This window comes from Balaenoptera physalus (assembly GCF_965194825.1).
Source record: "Balaenoptera physalus genome assembly, chromosome: 11".
NCBI lineage: Eukaryota > Metazoa > Chordata > Mammalia > Artiodactyla > Balaenopteridae > Balaenoptera > Balaenoptera physalus.
In genome coordinates this window covers 29194155-29220230 of record NC_138896.1, presented here as the reverse complement: position 1 = coordinate 29220230, position 26076 = coordinate 29194155, and the positions used below count along the sequence as shown (strand labels likewise).

Below are 26076 nucleotides of genomic sequence, written 5' to 3'. Positions count from 1 at the left end.
ATGTTCGTAGCAGCACTATGTTCACAGCAGTTTATCTATGTATAAAATAGATAAACTACAAGGATATATTGTACGACACAGGGAATAGAGCCAATATTTTATAATAACGGTAAATGGAGTGTAATCTGTAAAAATTTTGAATTACTATGTTCTACACCTGAAACTAATGTAATATTATGAATCAAGTCCACTTCAATAAATAAATAAATATGGAAATTGTCCTAAGGGCAGAGAGCCATTGAAGAAATATTTACTCAAGAAAAGCTACTAGGGGGCTTCCCTGGTGGTGCAGTGGTTAAGAATCTGCCTGCCAATTCAGGGGACATGGGTTCGATGCCTGGTCCGGGAAGATCCCACATGCCGCGGAGCAACTGAGCCCGTGCGCCACAACTACTGAGCCCAAGTGCCACAACTACTGAAGCCTGCGCACCTAGAGCCCGTGCTCTGCAACAAGAGAAGCCACCCAATGAGAAGCCCACGCACCGCAACGAAGAGTAACCCCTGCTCGCTGCAACTAGAGAAAGCCCGCACACGGCAACAAAGACCCAACACAGCCAAAAATAAAAAATAAATAAATAAAATAAATAAATTTATAAAAAAAAAAGAAAAGCTACTAGGTAATTCTCTAGCGGTCCAGTGGTTAGGCCTCGGCACTTTCACTCACGGGATCCAGGATCAATCCCTGGTTGGGGAACTAAGATCCCGCAAGCCCCGGGGTGCAGCCAAAAAACAAAAGCAAAGCTACTAAGTCTCAGTAATAACAACATGGATCTGCAGCATTTGAGCCACCACCTCCTTCCCTCATCCACGTCTCTTAAATGACTGAAGCTCCAATCCAAGGGGGTGTGGCCAAGAAAACAAGGCTCCCTTTCCTCTCAGCTTCCAGTCATGGACCAGAGTACCTCACCAGGAGTGGCAGACCTCCAGCATTTCTCTCTCTTCCCTGGAAGAAATGCTATTAGCACCTTCTCTAGCTCACACAAATCTTAATCATTACTACTCTCAGTCATTTTGTTTTTCATTATGTTATTGGGCACCAAATCCCTGTAAGACGGGCAGACTGTGTTTCTTCTCCCTCATTTAAAGGTGAGGAAAGCAAGGCTCAAAGATGTTAAAGTAGTTCATCAATACCCAGTGATGTGCTAGTAAATGTTTAACAACAAGTTTTCTAGGGAGGGTTGTGGATGAAGGAGCCCTGACTGACAGCATTTGCCAACTTCCATGGTGTAAATACTCCCACCACAGCAAATTTCAAGCTACCAACATGATGTCCCTGAACTTGAAACAGGGCAGAAATTGACCTTAAATCCAGCGTGAGCCAATTCCAACACACCACTATATGAGAAAGAGAACTCGTGGAAAGGAGGCGGAAACTGATTTCTGAGTACCTGTGAAGTACTGGGTAATCTCCAAGGTGCTTCACCAACAGTATCTTCCCTCATTACGATAATAAACGTTTGTGGTAGGTATTCATTATCCCCATTTTAAAGCTGTGGAATATAAGACTTAGGTTAGGTAGCATGCCCAAGGTTGTTTGCTAATTTGGCTAAGCCAATGGAAAACCCTCCCTCCTCCTTTACTTTTCAAATCTCCTGTATATTTGGGTTCTCCATCACTGGTCTTTGTAAAAGTCCTATTTTTGCCTGGACTGATTTCTTTGCCAGCTCCCTCAAGGCTCTGCCCAAGACCGAGGTGACACCAGCTTGACTCACCAAAGATGCCTACAGCTGCATTTCCTGCTCCATTGAATGTTATGAGTTCTTCTAAAATATTTTAGGGTTTCCACAGAACAGAAGGGTCATGGAGCCTGGGGTGGAGAGCTTTCAAGGGGGGCAAATACAAGTGTTCGTGTGGTCACTCTGACCCTAGGACATCCCTCTCCAGGCTTGGATCCACGGTCAGCGTGTATGTGATCATGAAACGTAGAATAAGACAGCATCAGCAGTGTGCATGGGATAGGAAGAGAAGCCCATCAGGATGACAGAAATTTATATTTCATTTTAAACTCATTTCAAGTAACCTCAGCTACAACGAAGAATGAGTTTATAAGCAAGATATGTACAAAACAAAACAAATGGGTAAGGGAGGCAAGGGACTATTTTTTGAAGCAAAATTTCATCTTCAAAATCTATTTATTGGTCTAACTGGTAGACAGTAGTTTCTTTTAGCACATAAGGGAGCAGTTGGCTACCTTCTCCCACCTGAATATACAACAGACGTTATCAAACTTGACCTTGTCTCTCCCTAGTGTCAAAAACAATGACACATACTCATGATTGAGTGCTGCGATGTATCATATGGTTTACATACATGTCTCTAATTCTTACCACAAATCTAGACATTTAATAACATAGCCCTATTTTAATCTTGGCAGTAGGGCTCAGATATTTAAGTAACTTGCAAAGACCCTCAGCTGGGATTTGAATCTGCGTCTACCTAACCTCCAAGCACACGATGTCTCCATCACCGCATCCTGAAACGTAGGACCCAGACCAAAGCTCTGCTTCCTCAGCTGCCTCTCTGGGGCCCCTGTGCTGCCTTCTGTTTCTGTTGTTTCCCGTTTCCTTGCGTGGCTGCTCTATTTGATGCCAATCTCAGTTCTGAAAGCTGGGTTAGTGGCACCTGGCACGTGGGCAGACAGATAATTAAAAGACACTTTCCACCTGTCCTGTGTTCTCTTTGGTGAGGCAAACAGCAGCTAATGAAGCTTGCTGACATCCAAGTTACAGTTCTGGGGGAAGGCATGGTACGCACACACCCATTTCATAGATCAGGCAAACAGAGGACTAGGGAAAGAACCAGACCTACTCAAAACAGATGGGTGGGAAGAAAAGCCTAACACTTTGTCCTGTTGCCTCATCATTAGTACCTGCTCATCTAGATTACCTTTGAGGTCATGTTATTATTCTAAAACTTGTTATCTAGAGGTCTATTTCAGAACTTTTCCAGAGGGACAAATTACCTGAGCCAGATGAATACTTTTTTTAAAAAATTTATTTATTTATTTTTGGCTGTGTTGGGTCTTCGTTTCTGTGCGAGGGCTTTCTCTAGTTGCAGCAAGCGGGGGCCACTCTTCATCGCGGTGCGCGGGCCTCTCACTATCGCGGCCTCTCTTGTTGCGGAGCACAGGCTCCAGACGCGCAGGCTCAGTAATTGTGGCTCACCGGCCCAGTCGCTCCGCGGCATGTGGGATCTTCCCAGACCAGGGCTCGAACCCGTGTCCCCTGCATTGGCAGGCAGATTCTCAACCACTGCGCCACCAGGGAAGCCCCAGATGAATACTTTTTGAGCAGACCATCCAAGATCTAGCTAATACAATTCCATGCTCCATTTCATGGCAGAGAATACACTATGTACCCATGAAGGGGACTTTGGATATGTATTTTTTTTTGCAGAGAAACCTGAACTATGGCAGCAGACTGTGGCACTGGAAAACTTCTAAAGGTAAGTGAGGGAACCCTTCCTGGTGAAAGAAACATTCACAAAACACCCAGGGATCCATGGGGATGTACAGTTTAGTTTCAAAGATGTAGTGGTGACACGGTCTGTGATATAAAGAACGGTGTGAAATCAAAGTATGGGCTGTTCTCTGATGCATATCACAGAGCCCAAAGATGTATGTTTTTACCCATCTGTGGTGACTCTGAGCCTCTTTGATTTCAGCGTCCTTGGGAATACAAAGTGACGCATGATTCACTGATTCATTGATTCGACACACGTTTGTTGAGCACGTGCTATGTACAATGTACTGTATTACAATCTGAGGATTCAACAGAGGACAGGACAGCTGGTCCATGCCTTTGTGGAGCTTACAGTCCAAGTGAGAAATGGGTATTATTCAAGTAATTACAGGAATACTAACTTTGTTAAAGATAGCCACACCGGATCTAATCGGGGGAGGGCGAGTTGTAATCATTTTAGAGATTGAAAACCAAGACTCTAGAATGTTGTCACAAATCTAGAAAATCTAATTGACCCGGACTTAATCCAGATTTTCAGACTCTTGCATCCAAATGTGGGAAAATAAGGTTTAATTTGTGTCATCTTAATTGACAGGCTGTACTAGGAATGTAGCTATCAAATAAATGGGGAATTCACTGGTGGTCCAGTGGTTAGGACTTGGAGCTCTTGCTGCTGGGAGCCTGGGTTCGATCCCTGGTCAGGGAACTAAGGTCCCACAAGCCCTGAGGTGTGGCAAAAAATAATAATAATAAAATAAAATAAATAAAATAAAATAAAATAGCCGTGCTATTCATTTGTTATGTTGGGTCAGGATTCCAGGGCCCGCTCCGAGCACAGCTGAGATCAGTAGGTGGAGAAACCAGAACGTGCCATGTAGGCTGACTGCAGGTCAAAACCGTGTTTGTCCTTCTCACTTGTTATCTAGTTAGGAAACCAAGTGGCCCTAACCTTCCCCCTCCCCATCAGCAGTATTCCTTCTTTCATTCAGTGATTCATTCAAAACATTGTAAACTTAATAAACTTCCATTTATTCAGTTAATAAACTTCAGTTATTTATTCAGTTAATAAACTTCAGCTAATAAACTTCAGCTATATACCAGACATTGTTCTAGGTCCTGAAGATACAGAGGTGAGCAAGACAGAGAAGATCTCTACCCTCCTGGATTTATAGACTATAGTCTAGTCATCAATAATTACACTAGGGTAACCAGTAACCACTTTTTTTTCCAATATAGCATAAGTAAACAATTCAGGGAGTTCATGTTCCCATCATCTGCTATAAATCCCCTTACCATGTTCTATTAATCTTGCTCATGGTCAGTGGTCTGTGGTGGCAATGTTTACATAATGAATTAGCTGAGCCATGTTTGGAAGACTTCGAAGCCCAGCATACCTCCGTAGTCAAACTTCTAACTAGTCCTTTAAGCCAAGACTAACAAATTGCTCAGATGGAAATAATAAAAGCTGATCAGACAAGGGTATTTATTAATTATCAAAAGGAAATTCAAAAAGGAAAACAAAAATGGAAGGCAAAGCTCTTGTCCCTGAAAAAGTGCATCATTCAAATCACAAAGCAGGCAGAAGTAACCCATGAATGAGTATCAACCTGGAACTCTAGATCTGATGACAAAGTTAAGAAAGAGTGAAATGCATTCAGTCAACAGATATTTACTGGGAGCTCATTAGATGCCAGTTTCTGTTCTAGGCATGGAGGGTAAAGCAATGCAGTAGGCAGTATCCCTGCCCTTGTGGGTCACATATTCCAGTGGGAGCCAGAGGCCATAAACAAATTATTGAATAAAATTATAAAATGATGTCAGTTGTTTGGATGAAAATAAAGTAGGGTAAAGGAATATGATTGATTAGGGATGCTATTTTGTATAAGGAAGTCAGAAAAGGAGGAGGCATGATGTATGAGACATGAGAACTTATGGGGGAAGAGAGTTCCTAGGGGAGACATAGGCCATGAAGTGTAGTTGGCTGGCATTTCAAGGACCAGGATAAAGACAATGAAGATGGAGGGGAGTACGTGCAGCTGCATTTTTCAGGCCTTGGTGCCCTTGCATTCCTCCTCCATTTCTTTCAAATGATATTGCTTTGACATTCTGTCTGAGAGCAGGAGAACAGAAGTTAAAAACATGGGTCACCGTCTACCATTAATGGAGTTGATTATAGGAGCACCACGGGAGAGTCTGGTTTTGGAGCGTGCATTACTATCCGCCCCTGCTTTCTTATCTCCAAATGCCTGCACTGGGAAGCAATGGAACAGAGAAAGACATCAGCCTTGGTGAGATTTACTTCTGTTCAGAGGGTTCCTACTTCTCGATATCCAATTAGTATTTAGGTATACTCATAATTTTTTTATTTGGGGACTTAGATTAGTTTTTAGATAACAGTGACTTGGTATATGACATTCCTATTTGAAAGATAAGAAAATTAAGTTTCAGAGAGGCTGGTCACCACATCCATCCACCACCAAACAGGACTGTGGGAAAGAAGGTCTCACTACACAGTATGTTGGTTCCCACCCCAGAAGCTCTAGACTGTTCCGCAAGACACAGCCATGAGCTACGGTAGATCTAAGTATGCATCACTCAGGGAGATTGGAATTACTTTAGGAAATTCTGATAAAATACTACCAACTAGAAAATTCACTTAAAGGAGATCTGTGAAAAACACCTTAGGAGGGGGACTTTTTTTCCGGTGAGTTTCCTCCCATCAGACTCAACAACCCCCTCTTGGGAATTCCCTGGTGGTCCACCGGTTAGGACTCCATGCTTTCACTAGGTTCAATCCCTAGTTGGGGAACTAATATCCTGCAAGCCACATGGCATAGCAAAAAACAAAACAAAACCAAAACCCTCTTATAATAAATATTTTGTAATTTCCTTACTCTGAAATGCAATTCACAGATGATATAACCTCCTGGTTATTTGTCAAATGGAGATATGTTCTAGGCCCAGATAATTATAAACAGGTTCCTCACCTACATCAACGTCTGAGGGGATGTATGCAAGTGGGGTAGGACTGAAAAGTTGTTATAGAACATGGGTCATTATTTATGTGGACGTGTCCCACACAATGAGCATCCCTGGTCCTTGCGCACTCTGCATCAGTCCTTATAACTCCCAAATTTCCAAAATTCTCTCTAGTTGGCATTACGTTTCACATCAATTTCTTTCCTTTTGAACGTCAGCATATTTGACCTACAGAAGAAAACTGGGACACTCACCTTTAGCCATGTGTAGTGGGTTGTGTGGTGGCCCCTGCAAAAGGTATGTCAATATCCTAACCCCTCAAACCTGTGTATGTGAGCTTATTTGGAAAAGGGGTCTCTGCTGAAGCAATTAAGTTAAGGGCCTCGAAATAAGATCATTCTGGATTATCCAAGTGGGGCCCTAAATCCAATGACAAGCGTCCTTATGAGAGAAAGAAGAGAAGACACAGATAAGAAGTGAAGGCTACGTGATGACAGAGATTGGAGTTATGCTGCCACAAGTCAAGGAATGCCAAGAGACAACAAAAGATTCCATCTTAGAGATTTGGAAGGAAACACAGCCTTGCTGACACCTTGATTTTGAACTTCTACCTTGCAGAACTGTGAGAGAATTTTTGTTGTTTTAAACCACAGAGCTCATGGTAATTTGTTAGAGCAGCTCTAGGAAATGAATATGCTATGGATACCTCTTCTTTGGAGATACATCCTCAAAAAATTTTAGGAAGTTGGATCCTGAGACTGAACACTGAATTCACATTCTACATTCTCCACAAAGAGCTCCTGTACCACTTTAGCCATGAGTCATTTCTCCTGTAGAATTACGTAGCAATGGGAAGGGTTGCAAAGTGCTCTTGTCTCAGTTCGCAGGTGAGGAACCTGAGGCCCAGACGGCAAAGAGACTGGCCCAAGGTCATGCAGCTAGTTGGTGGCTAAGCAGTGAACAGAACCAAGGGCTTCTGATTTGCAGAACACTGCTCCATCCACAGCACCAGCGCGCCTTCTCTGCTGACAGCTTGCTGCTGTCGATGTCAACTACTAGGCATTTAGCCCTGTTATCTCACAGCCTGTGCTCAGAAGCCCTGCCCTGTAACTCTAATTCGGTCTCACTGAGGGCAAGCATCCTTCTTTTGTGTCTCCTTTGCCATCACAATAGTCTGAAAGTGCTATCAGTAAGACCCATCACTTTGCCATCACAATAAGTCTGGAAGTGCTATCAGTAAAACTCCTCACTTTGACGGAAGGCTTTTTCTTCCCTTTGGTCCCATCTTTCCAGCTTCATCTTCCACCACTTCCTTTCTCACACCTTGTGCTCTAACAACACGAGCCTTCTCTTTATTCCTCTAATGTACCACCTTTATCCTTTCCTCTGAGCCGTCATGTGAACGGATGTATCAGTTCCTTTCCCAAGTGGAGGCTTCAATAAGCAGCCCAGAAGAAATACGGCAGGAACCAGGGAAAGGAAAACAGAGAGGGGAGAAAACAGTAATTCCCAGAACTAATATCCTAGAGCCCTGGCTACTCAGGCTTCATTCGTATTAACTCAAGCTTATCCTCACGTGATCCAAGGATGTAGATACGTTATTTCCCCTGTTTTAAAGATAAGAAAACTGGGGCTTCCCTGGTGGCGCAGTGGTTAAGAATCCGCCTGCCAATGCAGGGAACACGGGTTCGAGCCCTGGTCTGGGAAGATCCCACATGCCGCGGAGCAACTAAGCCCGTGAGCCACAACTACTGAGCCCGCGCGTCTGGAGCCTGTGCTCCGCAACGGGAGAGGCCGCGACAGTGAGAGGCCCGCGCACCGCGATGAAGAGTGGCCCCCGCTTGCCGCAACTGGAGAAAGCCCTCACACAGAAACGAAGACCCAACACAGCCGAAAATAAATAAATAAATTAAAAAAAAAAAAAAGGAAAAAACTCAAAAAAAAAAAAAAAAAGATAAGAAAACTGAGGCAGAAAGGTTAACTAACACGTGCAGAGTCAATAGTTAGGAGGAGAAGTTCTCAGTATTAAAATGCATGTGGCCCAGCCTGTTCTTAGTGTCCATTATAAATTACCCTCAGCTGACCTCTGCCATAAAAAGAACAACCTATCATATTTTGTATTTTAAATATTTCCCTTGCATTAGGGATTTTATATTCATAATCTCAAATTCTCAAAACCTGTGTAAAAATAAGTGTTATTTTCCTTCTACAAATAAGGAAACTGAGGGGTCAAAATGGCTTGCCTTAGGCTACTTCACTGGCAAATGGCAGAATTAGCATTCCCAAGCTGGCCCCTTTTTGCTGCCATAATTTTACTGATCAAGCCAAGCATATTGATAAATCATTAAGGAGAGAACAGAGAATTTCTTCAGAGCAGTTTGGAAAGGCTGCCAGCAAGGGCTGTCCTCACACTGGTCCATGTGTGGCACTCAGGTCCAGCAACCAGGAATACAGCCTGCCATGTAGATGGTGTTGGGGCCACAGGTTGGGGGGTGGGCAAATAAAAACTCAGATACACTGTGACCTCCTTACAGAATCACCTGGATAATATAAGACAAAGTTTCATCCTCTCTAATTTATCCTTTAAAGTCTGAGTGTCCCTTTTATTAAAGCCAGAACCATGGAGGAGGCTGGCAGCCTCAATGGTGATGATAATGGTAATGATGATGGTGATGATGGTGATGATGGTGATGATGATAATGATGACGAGAATGGTGGTGATGATGGTGATGATGATGGTGATGATGACGATGACAAGGACAACAATGCCAATAACTTTAAGAATCTCATTTGGAAAAATCTTTCACACTAAGCCAGTTGGCACAAAGCTGTCTGGAATTGGCAGCTGCAAAAATAAATTGGAAGAAATTAATCCAGAATTAATTCTACTGATTTTCTCCATCAACTTGAACTCCAAAAGGCACTTGATTGAATAAAAAGGAATTATTGTGGGGGGCGGGGGGAAAAAAACCTTAACAAAGAGTTTGAGAGTGAATTTTTTGTTCATATTTTTGAAGTACGCTGAAACAACCTTTTATCATTTAAAAACAATCTGAACTATCATTTAAAAATTATTGCACTTAAATGAACTCTAGAAAAATGAAAAGTTCTCCTTGTTTCTACTTCAAAAATGAATGCTATAGAACAACTGACTCAGCAGAAATACAAAAGATCATGAGAGATTACTACAAGCAACTATATGCCAATAAAATGGACAACCTGGAAGAAATGGACAAATTCTTAGAAAAGCACAACCTTCCGAAACTGAACCAGGAAGAAATAGAAAATATAAGCGGACCAATCACAAGCACTGAAATTGAAACTGTGATTTAAAATCTTCCAACAAACAAAAGCCCAGGACACGATGGCTTCACAGGCGAATTCTATCAAACATTTAGAGAAGAGCTAACACCTATCCTTCTCAAACTCTTCCAACATATAGCAGAGGGAGGAACACTCCCAAACTCATTCTATGAGGCCACCATCACCCTGATACCAAAACCAGAGAAAGATGTCACAAAAAAAAGAAAACTACAGACCAATATCAGTGATGAACATAGATGCAAAAATCCTCAACAAAATACTAGCAAACAGAATCCAACAGCACATTAAAGGGATTATACACCATGATCAAGTGGGGTTTATCCCAGGAATGCAAGTATTCTTCAATATACGCAAATCAGTCAATGTGATACACCATATTTACAAACTGAAGGATAAAAATCATATGATCATTTCAGTAGATGAAGAAAAAGCATTTGACAAATTCAACACCCATTTATGATAAAAACCCTCCAGAAAGTAGGCATAGAGGGAACTTACCCCAAAATAATAAAAGCCATATATGACAAACCCACAGCCAGCATCGTTCTCAATGGTGAAAAACTGAAACCGTTTCCACTAAGATCAGGAACAAGACAAGGTTGCCTACTCTCACCACTATTATTCAACATAGTTTTGGAAGTTTTAACCACAGCAATCAGAGAAGAAAAAGAAATAAAAGGAATCCAAATCAGAAAAAAAGTAAAGCTGTCACTATTTGCAGATGACATGATACTAGACACAGAGAATCCTAAAGATGCTACCAGAAAACTACTAGAGCTAATCAATGAATTTGGTAAAGTAGCAAAATACAAAATTTATGCACACAAATCTCTTGCATTCCTATACACTAATGATGAAAAATCCGAAATAAAAATTAAGGAAACACTCCCATTTACTATTGCAACTAAAGAAATAAAATACCTAGGAATAAACCTACCTAAGGAGACAAAAGACCTGTATGCAGAAAACCATAAGACACTGATGAAAGAAATTAAAGATGATACAAATAGATGGAGAGATATACCATGTTCTTTGATTGGAAGAATCAACATTGTGAAAATGACTATACTACCCAAAGCAATCTACTGATTCAATGCAATCCCTATCAAACTACCAATGGCATTTTACACAGAACTAGAACAAAAAATTTCACAATTTGTATGGAAACACAAAAGACCCCGAATAGCCAAAGCAACCTTGAGAAAGAAAAACGGAGCTGGAGGAATCAGGTGCCCAGACTTCAGACTATATTACAAAGCTACAGTAATCAAGACAGAATGGTACTGGCACAAAAACAGAAATATAGGTCAATGGAACAGGATAGAAAGCCCAGTGAAAAACCCACACACATATGGTCACCTATGTTTGATAAAGGAGGCAAGAATATACAATGGAGAAAAGACAGCCTCTTCAATAAGTGGTGCTGGGAAAACTGGACAGCTACATGTAAAATAATGAAATGAGAACACTCCCTAACACCATACACAAAAATAAACTCAAAATGGATTAAAGACCTAAATTTAAGGCCAGACACTATCAAACTCTTAGAGGAAAACATAGGCAGAACACTCTATGATATAAATCACAGCAAGATCCCTTTTGACCCACCTCCTAGAGAAATGGGAATAAAAACAAAAATAAACAAATGGGACCTAATGAAACCTAAAAGCTTTTGCACAGCAAAGGAAACTATAAACAAGATGAAAAGACAACCCTCACAATGGGAGAAAATATTTGCAAATGAAGCAACTGACAAAGGATTAATCTCCAAAATTTACAAACAGCTCATGCAGCTCAATATCAAAAAAACAAACAACCCAATCCAAAAACGGGCAGAAGACCTAAACAGACATTTCTCCAAAGAAGATATACAGATTGCCAACAAACATTGGTTCAGATTATCTTAGCTGCCCCTTTGGAAAAAGGGGAGCAGAGGCTGAGAAAGGGCACCAGAAGAGACAGGGTCGGGACTTCCTTGGCAGTCCAGTGGTTAAGACCCTACGCTTCCACTGCAGGGGACATGAGTTTGATCCCTGGTTGGGGAACTAAGGTCCTGCATGCCACACAGCACGGCCAAAAAAAAAAAAAGAGAGACAGGGTCGATTTTGGAAGGTTGGAAGGATTGGAAGAGAGTGATATAGAATTATCTGAAAATTAAACTCTTCACAGAAAAGATAGGCAATGATGAGGCAGCTCAGTAAGGGATGACTTTATTCGCCGAGGCTCTTTAGGTCACAAGAAACAGACACCCAAATCGAAGTAGTTTAAGAGGGGAAATAAAAATGTAATGTATTGGCTCACTTATCTGGGAAGGATACTGGGGCAATTCACATGACTGAGAAGGGAGCTACAGGAATCAGCTCTTAGGACAGAGGGACTCCCAGACACCAGGACTCATTATCTCTCCTTCCATCACCCATCACCCATCCCTGCTTGTTTCTCCTTGGTTTCATCCCACAGACAGGCTTGCTCCACTTAGTAGAGAGGCTGGCTTAGGGGACCCCTAACCTCAGGCCCAGACACAAAAAAGGACTTCTTTTCCGTGCCCCTTATATGAATTTTAAATAGGACTCTGATTGGCCCTGCGTGGGTCACGTGACCATTACTGCATCTGGGGGGAGGGGAGCCCCACCAGAATAACAAGAAAAAAAGAGAACAATTACTCAAAGAAAAAGAGTGCTGTAACCTAAAGAAAAGGGATGAGGAAGTATGATAAGCAGATAATCAATAGCTGTCGCCAGCCTCCCAAGGGGCCCTAGATGGCCTGAGAGCAGGAGGTACCCAGGAAGAGGGAGTGCTGACAGTGATGCAGGGAAGGATGTGCCCAAATCTTCGTGCACAGCTCTCTTTGGCTACAATAATACTAAAAATTTCTGAGAACAGAAAGCAACCACTAAAAACAGATGATATCAGGCAGAGAGCAACAGAAGCTCCTAAGGAGAGGGATAAGCAGATTATGTAACCTAAAAAAGAGATGTCACTTAGACCAGAGGGATGTGGTGTCTCAGTTCATCTTGGAATCTTTCAACTGCCTCAATGAAGGCACTCAATAGACAATTTTTGAATTCGTGAATGACGTCATATTTAATATTTTCACATGTAGCTCTCAAAGATGGATTACCCCAACCACTTCTGCCAGGAATGTGAACCAAGAGATATGACTTGGAAAAGCCAATCCTTGTCTCACTGCAGATTTGTGCCTCTGTATACCTACCCAACTAACAATGAAACTTCAAATATTAATACTGTATTTTCTGAATTTTTTAAAAATTACAAAACACAGGAAAAAATTATCTTTTAAAGCAATCTAATTTTTCATTATTTTAATCATACCATAGATGGATAGCTCTCTTTCTCTTTTCTTTTTATGACTATTCTCAAGCCCCAAATCATTCCAAGCTAAAATTGCAGGAAAATGCACTGGCTCCAAGAACCTTGTGAAAAAGTCTCCTAGAAACTCACTGGGGACTTCCCTGGTGGCGCAGTGGTTAAGAATCCACCTGCCAATGCAGGGGACCTGGGTTCGAGCCCTGGTCCGGGAAGATCCCACATGCTGCAGAGCAACTAAGCCCGTGCTCCTCAACTACTAAGCCTGTGCTCTAGAGCCTGTGAGCCACGATTACTGAGCCCGCGCACCAGAACTACTGAAGCCCACATGCCCTAGAGCCCGTGCTCCGCAACAAGAGAAGCCACCGCAATGAGAAGCCCACGCACTGCAACACAAGAGTAGTCCCCACTCGCCGCAACTAGAGAAAGCCTACGCGCAGCAACAAAGACCCAACACAGCCAAAAATAAAAATAAATAGATAAATAAATACATTTATTTAAAAAAAAAAAAGAAACTCATTGGTATAGAAAAGACAGATATTGAATGCCATGAAAGGAGTCGCTTTGTGGAGTCCCAGGGGATATAAATGCATAAACATAAGCCTTCTGATATGTTTGGGAACCACAACAGCCAGTATAAACAAATCATCTTTAAAACTGTAACTTGAAAAAAAAATACAAAAGGAGATAGGAAAATGAAGAAATTACTTTTGCCAAAATGCCTCTCAAACAATAAGAGGGAGGACGAGGGGATAAATAATAGATTGGATGGTTTTAAGAGGCCTTAGTAACCATTTAAGTACATTATTTGAAATTTCTGAATATTTACCACAGAAAGCCTGTGGTAAACACAATCCATGTTGATTATTTGCCTGCCTTTAAAATTCACACACACACACACACACACACACACACACACACACAATTTTTTCAGGCCAGGTCTTTTTAAAATATCCTCTTGAAAAGACTTACTCAATGGAAAACAACATTAATTATTGGATTACTTCATCCAAGCAACGGAAACCATGTAAAACGCTCAACTTTTTGGTGCAGACATATTTCTGGAGTCATGCCCTCAACTTTGAATGCAATGGCATTAATGCAGTTCTGTACACAAAATCTGAAACGCAGCCTAGGTGATAGTATTTAACGAGCTGACCGCCTTTAACAGCAGCCTCAGAAATGGAGTAACATGGATATCATATCTATGATTTAAAAGTGAGATCATTGCTGTGTTTCAGTTTGGGAGAGAAATAGAAAAGTAGGAACCTGAATGCAGGAGAGGAGTATCCACAGAAGCTAAGAGGACCATATCAACTTCTGGTTCTAAAGGGGTACAGGTCAAATGACGCTTTCTTCCTTCTTTCCTTCCTTCCTGTCTTCCCTCCTCCTTCCTCCCCTCCTCCTTCTTTCCATCTCACAAATTCCCTGTTTGTAAAGTTCAGGCAAGCTTTTAATTTTTTTCATGTAAAGTACCAGGAAGTTCCCCATCTTTGAAACTTAGAGCAATTAACCAATCTGAGGGAAGAATGGAATTCAACTTATTCCAAAGCCATCTGGAAAATCAGCAGTGTCCTTACACTGCTGTTCATACTGCTTTATGAGAAAATGAGACATGGTAACCAAATGGCCTTTTATTAAGCAGTCTATCCGTTTCCAAAATATTATCCTAATAGCTCAAGAAACCACTGAGAATAAGAAATAAGTCTTGCTTGAATCAAATGTAAGGAATATGAAAGCCGCGTGCATCCTTCTCCTCTGGGATTGGTCCATGTGGCACATTAGAAGGGTATATTTTCTCTTGCCCTTTTAACGCATGTAGAGCTGCAGTGTCAGAACTGGTTGTAAGGGGTGTAATCCTGAAGAATCCATGCAGAAGAACAAGATGCTGAAGGGTCCGAAGGGTCAGACATTGCCTGGGATGCTCCAGAGATGATTTTCTTTCCCTGTGACTCCCTTAGCTCTCAAAGTCAGTTTTTTAAACCAGTTTTAATCCAATTCCTTCTTTCCTTGTTCAGATTTACTCTTTTTCTTTTCTTTTTTTCTTTTTTTTGGCTATTGGGTCTTCATTACTGAGCATGGGCTTTCTCTAGTTGCGGCGAGCAGGGGCTACTCTTCATTGCGGTGCGCGAGTTTCTCGTTGCGGTGGCTTCTCTTGCTGTGGAGCATGGGCTCTAGGCGCGCAGGCTTCAGTAGTTGTGGCACGCGGGCTCAGCAGTTATGGCGCATGGGCTTAGTTGCTTCGCGGCATGTGGGATCTTAGTTCCCTGACCAGGGATCGAACCCGTGTCCCCTGCATTGGCAGGAAGATTCTTAACCATTGCGCCACCAGGGACGTCCCCAGATTTACTCTTGACTAGGGTAGCCAGGAGCTTTAATTTCTTTCTAAAATTACCTCATGCTTTAAGAGTGTCTTTAAAATCTCAATTTCTTTAAAAGATCTGCATGAACATCGAAATGTCTCTATTTCTATTTTGCAAATCTAGTAACAATGAGTCTCAATCAATGGCTCCGATCTTACAATGATCAATGTGGTCAGCAGAAGCAAAACCCAAATGCTTGACTAAGTGTTCCTAATAACATGAAATGTCACAGGACAGTGAGTCAGCGTGTAAAGTCGCTCATACTTTGCACTTGTAAAGTATACTTAGTATCCTTAGTGCCTGCTTTTATTAACTAGATTTTTAATTACAAATGTGCTCTCGTTTTAACAAGTAGAAGCATAGTGAAAGTATGCTATAAAAGTATAGTAAATGTTAATCATCTCTCCCCTCATCACCTCTTCCCCACTCCCCAAACTACACTCCCCACTTTCAAGTCAACACTTTGAATGCCAATCAAGTCAAGGGCTCATGAGTATCTGTAAGCATCCTTTAGTGCAGGCTGCAACTCAGGGAAGAAAGGAAGCAATCACAGGGGTCCCTTCTCTTCTGTGGATGGAAAGATTGGGCTATAGATGCCACCAGGCATACCATGGGGCTGTGCTCCAGAAGAAGGATCCCACCTCTCTGTGACTCTTCCTTTTTATGGGGCACGTATTGGGATGCGCTTGCAAGTAGGGAAAAAGAGCTTTGCGCTTGAGTACCAAAAGGGTGAGCATGGGTGCCAACTGTTCCCAGGCTTCTAGGACCATTATCTGCTAGCACCTGATAGCCTTGTGAGAAACTGAGTTGGAGTCTCACCTCCCCAACCCCAGACAGGAGCAGTCCCTGACCCAGCCCACTTACTGCTACTGACACTAAATGAGACTCAGGGGCCAAATATCCAAGCATTCTGCTTGTCTCTTTAGAATAACTTACGTTAAAAGCTTTCTTTGTGTTTATCCATGTGTGCATATCTGTATCTGTATGTAGATGTAGACATATATATTGTATGTATCAATGTATGTATATATATGCATCCTCCGTATATATCTATACAGTATATGTATGTTATGTATGTGACACATAACACATATATAAAGGGGTTTTTTTTTGGTTGGGCTTTTTTTGTTTGTTTTTTGGCCACGTCGTGCAGCTTGTGGGATCTTAGTTCCCTGACCAGGGATTGAACACGGGCCACTGCAGTGAAAGCACTGATTCCTAACTACTGGACCACCAGGGAATTCCCGTAAAGGGTTTTTTAGTATCAAAACAAAAAAGGAAATGAAATCATACTAGACACATTATTCTGCAACTTTTTTTTTTTTAATTTAATTCCGTGATTAAAGTTGAGGAAATTGAGGGCCAGAAAGGTTAAATGATTACAGTCCAGGACTAGGAACCATTTAGTGACTAAACAGAATTGAAATCTTTATGTCTTCATCCCCTACACTGCCTGGTCTTGATGCTACCCTCAAAGCAACACAGACCTTGCCTGAGATGGGATTGGTAGATGCAAGACCCTTTGCTGGTGCAAAGCTGCACAATTTCTGCTCCTCTACAGAAGTGCAATTCATTCCAGATCTTGCAGAGCTGAAGCATCTGACTGGGTGAGTCTTCCTTTTTGTTCCTGTCTAACAAAGAGACAACAAGCCCCAGGGGGGGTCCCCTGGGCCTGAAAATGGCAGATGCCTTAGAGGCAGAGTAAATAAGTGACACAGAGAGATCAACTCTAAAAATTCTGTCCTCTCTAATCCTTGTCACAAAGTCTGTTTGTATCTAATATATATTTATCCTGGTGGAAGATGGCAGCTTTGTTTCATTATGAGGACAATAAATTTGTCTCTTCTTGGCACAATGCCGTTTCTCTGTTTAGGGGAGTGTTTTCTAAGTGTCTTTGTCTTGTTATTCTGTGTTATTTAGATGAAAAATTCCGGGGACAATTGTCAGATATTACATTGTATTTTTCGGGATTGTTTAAGAATAGAGAATGTGTATACCCGTAACAAACTCCAGGTACATAACAGTAAATGGATAAATGATATTAATGTGTATACAAGCTCTTCTAAATGAATTGTCAAATATTATACTGTAACAACTGAGACGGTATTCATGGCACTACACCATTTGATATAAGGGACTTGAGCATCCTCGGATTTTGGTACCCACAGGGTCTCCAATCCCCCAGGGGATACTGAGGACATCTGTATAATGCTGGTAACGTTAAGTACTTTGAAGAAAAACAAAACTAGGATGGGGACAAGAGAGCAGTGGGAGGTGGCATTTTAGGTAGAATCGTCAAAGAAGGCCTCGCTGGTAGATGACATTGGAACTAAGCCTGAATCAAGTGAGGGAGTGAGATGGTGGATATATTAGGGGCAGAAGGAAAGGCAAGATTTGAATACATAGCAGATAAATATCACTACCTCAGTGACCTACTTATAGAAATGTTCTTCTATGTAAATGAGCACAAAGTATTTTCATTTCCTAGACATTTAGCTATACCACTGTACCCTTCCTATCTGCTCATCAAATTTTTTTTTTAAATAAAAGTGCCTATATAAGAGATGCCATTGACCCTCCATCTCCTTCAGAGTTAAGTGTCAAAGTATCGTCAATGGCCCCAAAGTTCTACCTACTCTGCCCTGCCTGTAACCTTCTCCCTCCCCTCTCCAATTCCCTTTCTGACCCTATTTCCTACTACTGTGCCTCTCCCTCACTCAGTTCAGCCACTCTGGCCTCCTTCGTGGCCTTTCCAGTCATACTTCAGCTTCAGGACCTTGGTACTTGCTTTTTCATTTGGCCAGGATGCTCTCCACCCACGTGGCTTTTATGAATCACTCCCTCACCGCTCCCCGGTCCTGACTCACATGCTGCCTCCTCGTGCATCCTTTCTTGACTAGCCTTTCTACAATTGCAGCCTCACCCCACAAATAAATTCCTTATCCCTCTTCCCTGCCTTATTTTCTCCTTAGGGTTTAACATCAGCTAGCACACTATAGTCTAAGGTCTTATCTAATTTTCTTGTGTGTCCATGAGGTCAAGGATTTGCAGGGGGTTGATTTTGGGGGAGGGGGGTTTGGGGGGTGTTGCTCACTGTTGTATCGCCAGCACCCAGGACAGAGCCAAGCAACCTGGTAGGCACTCAATAAATACTCGTTGAATGAATGAATGATTGACAACTTACTTGACAAAATGATCAGCTATTTCACACTGTTTAGCATTTCAACAGATCACATCAGAGCCATAAAGACATAGTTAAACCTGGGCTTAATCTAGGACAGGTCAAACTCACTGTGCATTTCCTGTATCAGGGATAGTCAGGATCCAGGATTGAGATACGAAGCAAGCCAAATACTACCAGGGGAGCCAAGGTCAGAATAGACAAAGCCCTTGCACTGGGAGCTGTCTAGATGAAGGGCTGTTGTGATGATGTGATTTATAAGAAGAAATATATATAATAAGAATATGTATATATAATTCAAACTTCTTTCTGGCACAGAGCTCTTAAAACCCTTGGAATTTCCCAAGTGAAGAGGGCAACAAAGGTGTCCTGTTATGTGGATGGGTGACTTTTGGAAGGAACCTAAGGAGGCTAACTTGCCAGGAGAACCAACCATTTAATTAGAGGGTTGGAACATTCCGTCCCAATTCACACCCCCCTCCAACCTCTGGAAGGGGAGAGGGGCTGGAAGTTTAATCAATGGCCAATGGCCAATGATTTAATCAGTCATGCCTGTGTAATGAAGCCTCCATAAAACCCTAAAAAGACAGGGTTTGGAGAACTTCCAGGCTGGTGAACATGTGGAGATTCAGGGAAAATGGTGTACTTGGGAACCATTGGTACCCATGGAAGCTCTGTGCCCTTTCCCCATATCTGGCCCTATGCATCTCTTCCACCTGGTTGTTCTTGAGTTATATCATTTTTTTTCAAAAATTGGTAATCTAGTAAGTAAAACGTTCTGAGTTCTGTGAGCTGGCAAATTCATCAAACCCCCAAGTAGGGGGTTGTGGGAATCTCTGATCTATATAGCGTGTTGGTCAGAAGCCCAAGTGACTGCCTGGACTTGTAATTGGCATCTGAAGTAGGAGGGGAGACAGTCTTGTAGGACTGAGTCCTTAGCCTGTGGGATCTGATGCTATCTCCAAGTCATCCCTCTGTATCTGCAGGGGGATTGGTTCCAGGACCCCCTCGGATACCAAAATCTGAGGATATTCAAGTCCCCTGTATAAAATGGCATAGTATAGCAGGCCCTTCACATCCACGGATGCAGAAACCAAAGACAGAAAGGACCAACTGCAGCGTTAGAATTGGGTTGAATTGTAGGACACGCAGCTGGAGTCAGAGAATTACTTGGATGTACAGGATCCCCCTGCCCCCATGAACACACACATATATGTTGGAAATTCACTCCAGAACTTTAAGCTGTGTAACTCTCAGGAGGGAGAAGTTGCCTCCAGCTACTCAATGGAGACTTGTTGGAGGAAGGACTGGACACTGTTTATGGGTTGGCTCCCCATGAACATAGCTGGTCTTTAAGCTGCCCATCCAAGAACTCCCATACCCGCTCTTTTCCCTTCTCCTCCATACGTGGCAACCAGCATCCTCCCAACTCAGGGAACATACTGCTGTCCCTCCAGTGGAAGGGTAGATAAGACCTATTTGTCTTCACTGAAATGTGAGCTAATCCTTATGGCTTCTTCACTACTGGATGGGAAATTGACACCACCAAGCCGCTGGGGGAATCCCTTGAGAAGTTTCACCACTTAGTTACCATCATGTGGCGTATCTAACACTCAGTAATGTTCAATGTGCTCAATAAATGCTGGCTCATGAATTAATTATCTATTATTTCTGTCTCTGGTCAATATAGAGCATTTACTCTGGGACTGTGGGTATTGTGTACCTTGTTGGTAATTAGATTATGCCCTAGGGATTGGTAGATGAAAGTAAGCTTGTCCCAAATGTCATATTTCAGAGTCCTAAGTATAAAAATCCATAATCGGCTGCCTCTTTAAGAACAAAGAGAATGATGGCTTGTCTGCCCCGAGAAGGATATGCAAGATGGACACAAACAAAAAGTCGTTGCTGTAGGGACATGAGATTTTTAAATGACCTGGAAAAACCCGGTGGTATGGTGCCCTGGCGTAAACCCTGTGAATATAAAAACCAAGCTGGAACCTCCATACTGTTCTCCATAGTGGCTGTATCAATTTACATTCCCACCAACAGTGCAAGAGTGTTCCCTTTCCTCCACACCCTCTCCAGCATTTATTGTTTCTAGATTTTTTGATGATGGCCATTCTGACCGGTGTGAGATGATTTCTCATTGTAGTTTTGATTTGTATTTCTCTAATGATTAATGATGTTGAGCATTCTTTCATGTGTTTGTTGGCAATCTGTATATCTTCTTTGGAGAAATGTCTATTTAGGTCTTCTGCCCATTTTTGGATTGGGTTGTTTGTTTTATTGTTATTGAGCTGCATGAGCTGCTTGTAAATCTTGGAGATTAATCCTTTGTCAGTTGCTTCATTTGCAAATATTTTCTCCCATTCTGAGGGTTGTCTTTTGGTCTTGTTTATGGTTTCCTTTGCTGTGCAAAAGCTTTTAAGTTTCATTAGGTCCCATTTGTTTATTTTTGTTTTTATTTCCATTTCTCTAGTACCAAAATGTTCATTGCAGCTCTATTTACAATAGCCAGGACATGGAAGCAACCTAAGTGTCCATCAACAGATGAATGGATAAAGAAGATGTGGCACATATATACAATGGAATATTACTCAGCCATGAAAAGAAATGAAATTGAGTTATTTGTAGTGAGGTGGATGGACCTAGAGTCTGTCATACAGAGTGAAGTAAGTCAGAAAGAGAAAAACAAATACCGTATGCTAACACATATATATGGAATCTAAGAAAAAAAAAAAAAAAGGTCATGAAGAACCTAGGGGTAAGACGGGAATAAAGACCTACTAGAGAATGGACTTGAGGATATGGGGAGGGGGAAGGGTAAGCTGTGACAAAGTGAGAGAGTGGCATGGACATATATACACTACCAAACGTAAAATCGATAAGCTAGTGGGAAGCAACCGCATAGCACAGGGAGATCAGCTCTGTGCTTTGTGACCACCTAGAGGGGTGGGATAGGGAGGGTGGGAGGGAGGGAGACACAAGAGGGAAGAGATATGGGAACATATGTATATGTATAACTGATTCACTTTGTTATAAAGCAGAAACTAACACACCATTGTAAAGCAATTATACTCCAATAAAGATGTTAAAAAAAAAAACCAAGCTGGGAACAAGGCTCTCATCAACACTTACGCAAATGCTCTCAGGAGAGAACGCTATGACTGATGTTGGGTCCCCCAGGATGCTGCAGAAGTTTGACGATAATCACCTGTGACACTCAGGCGTTCCTTGGGACACAGTTTTAAACAACTGACCTTATTTCTGAGCTGAGTGGATGCCAAAATTGAATTTCTGCTCAGTTGGAACCAAATTCATTCCTAGCCATCTCTCAAGTGAGTTGGCAATACTTGCTTTGCATTCTTTGTCCTACTTATGCAGAATTAATTTGGGGTCATTTTGAAGTCTTTCTCCTTTGGCCTGGGAAGGGGGGAGGGAAGCAGCACGTGGCATTCCGGACCCACGTTAACCTCTGGGTGTGTGTGTCTGCTTTGTTTTCCACTTCCTGCAAAGTCTTGTTCAAGTAATATGGTGAGCGAGTCTACAATTAGGGTTCACGTCAATTTCACAAATATTTGTTGCGTAATCACCATAAGATTGGATACCCTGTTAAATGCTGGGGTGCCTGGCCTGGAGGAGGAGTACGGTTTACAGAGAAAGTGATGGAGGAAAGAATACAGCTCTGGAGTCAGACTCTGGCTTCTAACCCTGGCTCCGCTACAGACCAGCAGGGAGAACTTGGGCAAGTCGTACACACACCACATCCCCTCCACTGCAAAATGGGGTCATAATCCCAAATTTCAGGAAATTGTATTTGCAAACAAATTCAAATCATATACATCTCTAAAATAGCATAATACATAAACACACACACATACATACAACAGGTAATAATAAAATCACTTATTATATTCTTTTCAGTGTATCATTAATCCCTAATCTCTAGAAGTGGGCAACTGAGAAAGGGAAATAAGCCTCACGCACTCAAAACAAGTACAGAGAATCACAGACGGCAAGAGACCAGATTCACATCGCTGATACGGGGAACAGCCAAAGTAGGCACACGTTTCAAAATGTACATTAGAGGAAATAAGTGCTGTGAGCAATAAGAAAGCACATCACAATTCCTGCTTAGGGATTTCTTTTCCCCCATCGTCTATCATCCAAGCCTCAGTGCTTATGTAATTAGAAAATGCAGGGTGTTTTGCTCTCACTGTGGTGAGTGTGCCTAATTTAAATTCTATTGCATTCCAGTCCAGATCAACATATAAATTAAAAGCTGTTTGACGCTCTGAGATGAGATGCAACTTTTGACTCTTCTGCTTGAAGGAACAGTACCATTGCCACTCTACTAAATAACCAAAAAAAGAAAAACTTTTTTTCTCCCCTCACCCTCATGGACTATAAAATCAAAAAGACAGGGAAAATCATGCCCAAAGTTTGACTGAGGAGGAGTCTGATTTATTAATAAAATTGCTCCCAGTAGTTGTAATAATGTATATATGTGTATGTAATGATAAAACATATTATAATAATGTGTATGCATGTATATGTAATAGTGATGTGTATATGTAATAATGTGTACGTTCATGTAGGTATATGTAATAGTATAATTCATATATGTGTATGTAATGTTATAATAACATAACAACTATCATCAATGGCCAATCTATAACCTCTACAGAGGCTATAACTTTTTGCACATGTGAGATCTTTTAAGGTCAGTGACCCTCTAAGTATAAAAACAGAACATGTGAAACCCCACCTATGGGTGTTCAGAGTTTCAGGAAACAGGTGACATGTGAGAGAAACAGATATTTAAGGCATCGACTGTCCTCCAGAAGTGAGCATTTCTGGTTTTCTGACTTGAAGATGTAGATATTTTCAACCTTTTAATTCTAGGCTGCCTTATTCTTGTCTCCTATGGTGGGGCACACACCCTACGAATAAGGCCTGTTTCATCCAAGAAAAACAGCCTTTGACAGGACACTTCCTCATCTCTCACCTGATGCAAAGCAGTTGGCCTATCTTTGGGTGACATCAACACCTTGAAATGTGCACAAATGGTCACTTTACCAAAATGTCTAAAAGGTCCACTAAAAACTAATTCTATCTTAATTTAATAATGACAGTCTCTCTTTGAAAACCAGTTTCTGGTCAATGAAATCATTGAGTCAAACGATTATGTGATCAAATTCTTCCCATATCCTGCTAACATAGCTTGATGATTTTAATTCATGATCATTTTTAACTATTTCATGCAGACAGGTTTTTTTTTTTTTCCCTAAAGCATTCACGATGCCAAGATTTTAAATAGAAATGTATCCTTCCAGGCAGCTTTGGCAGACTATTCATTTGTTTTCCCTTCCAAGGTAAGCTTATGTTGGCTGGATTTCAGAGTATTACTGATACAGTGTTCCCTTTTTAAGGAGGTTCCCTAATTGAAGGCGGGGAAAAGTTGGTTGTGTAAAAGGAAAATAATTCTCTTTTTATACAGTTATTGAGTAATTGGAAGACATTGTAGAAATCATCTAAGTCTCCTCTGTAAAATGTGGGGGCTGAATCGAATTTCCTTTGTATCTCCTCCCGGTTTTAGCATGCTGTGAGTCTGTCACCCACTCAGCTTTGAACTCCTGGGGGACAATCATCTCAGGATGTCCAAAACGCCCCTCGCAGGGCCTGGCCCACAGTAGGCCCCCATTACTGGTTTGTTAATAAATGAATTAATCATCTTGCTTTTTTTATGCTTCATTCTGTCGACTGAAAAAATGCACAACGTAAAATTTGAGAATTATGTTTTATTCAGTGGACTTGAGAGGACTTAAGCCCAGGAGACAGCCCCTCAGATGGCTCTGGGGGACTGCTCCAAAGAGTTGGGGGGGAGCCAGGACGCAGAGGAGTTTTTGTGACAAAAAACAGGTAGTCAGAACCTCAAAAGATGACTGTTAATTAAAGAAAATCATACATCTCAAGTTAATGAATAATTTAGTGCTTTTCTCTATATGGGAGATGCAAGAGTCTGGGTTCATTGAAATCATTCCTTTGATATGCACCTTAACTATCTAAGGCCAGTTTTTTTGTTTTTTGGGTTTGTTTTTTTTTTTCCCATCCTGAATCCCCTCAGGGTGAACAGTCAGGAGATGGCTGTAGTGGTTGATGGCTTGATGGCCACAACATCCTGATATGGCAGGTGACATTTTTCATCCACGATTCCAATACCTTCTGAATATAGCAAGAATCATAGTTTGCCATTAATGGCTCACAATTCTGTTCTTCAGGATCACAGAATCTTAAATTTTCCCATTTTATGTTCTATTCTGTTGCTGTAGGGCACATACACATTCACTAACTACTTCTCAGTGCTGATGATTTTTGCTTGAGGTCCTTAATTCATTCGGTAAATATTTGCAGAGTGCCTCCTAGGCACTGGTAGGTATTACAGTGCTGAACTAGACACACTTCCCTCTAGCAAGGAACTTACAGTACATGAAGGAGACAGACAAGTTAATATAAAATAACATAGCTACTATGAAGGGTAAACACAAGGAGCTGTGAAAATGGAGGAGTAGCTGACCCGGTCTGAAGAATTCAGGGAAGGTTTCCCGAAGGAAATAATTTAAAAATTCAACCCTTAGAATTAAATAGGAGTTAGCCAAGTGAAAGTGAGGAGGAGGTAAACAACATTGAAGGCAATGAGAACTAAGATTGCTGCATTGGTGTTTATTTAAAGGGCAAAAGAAGATTCTAGAAAGAGTTTAAGCAGGGGAGTGATACGATCTAAATTGTGTTTTAGAAAGATCTTTCTAGTTGCAGTTGGAAAATTGGAAAAGGACAAGATCAGAGGCCAGAAGTGTAGGCAGGCTTTTAGAGGGGCAACGAGGATGAAGATAGTAGCAGCAAACATGAAGAGAATTAGATGGATTCTGGATACACGGAGGAAAAGAGACAATGAGTGTATATGTGTGCATGTTGGAGATGCTGGAGGAAAGAAGTGAAGTGTGATATTTGCCTGGGGAAATTGGATGGATGGTGTGTCACTCACCGAGATAAGAAACACCCTCTAAAGCAGCAACACTTTGGGAGGGGAGGGAAGTGATGATGAATTCCATAGGGTAGCCAAGAGACCTCCAAGATGAGATGTCCGATAGCCAGATGATTATATGGATCTGGATCTCAGGAGAGAGTTTGGGGTTAAAATGATAGAATTGATAGTCATCAACATATAAATAGAAACTGAAGCTATTAGAATGCATATCCTGGGGAGGAGAAGAGGACTGAGGAAACCTAGGAAATACCAGTCCTTAAAGGTCATTCAAGGGAATCCCCTGGCAGTCCAGTGGTTCTGACTCTGCGCTTTCACTGCTAAGCGTCCAAGTTCGATCCCTGGTCTGGGAGCTAAGATCCCACAAGGTGCGCAGTGCAGCAAAACAAACAAACA

The 26076-nt window shown here is 41.7% G+C and overlaps 1 long non-coding RNA gene across 3 annotated transcripts in view; it reads left to right on the top strand.

Annotated features, from left to right (window-relative positions):
• LOC309637333 overlaps positions 1-24724 on the top strand; it is a 52750-nt gene extending 28026 nt beyond the window's left edge. For 2 of the 3 annotated variants that reach the window (XR_014250480.1, XR_014250481.1), the window contains one exon: positions 21115-24724. This is a non-coding gene — a long non-coding RNA (uncharacterized lncRNA). Of the gene's footprint in view, positions 1-6614; positions 6738-21114 lie in introns of all 3 variants that reach the window. The other variant, XR_014250482.1, reaches the window with a different exon arrangement.
• Positions 24725-26076: the final 1352 nt, after the last annotated feature.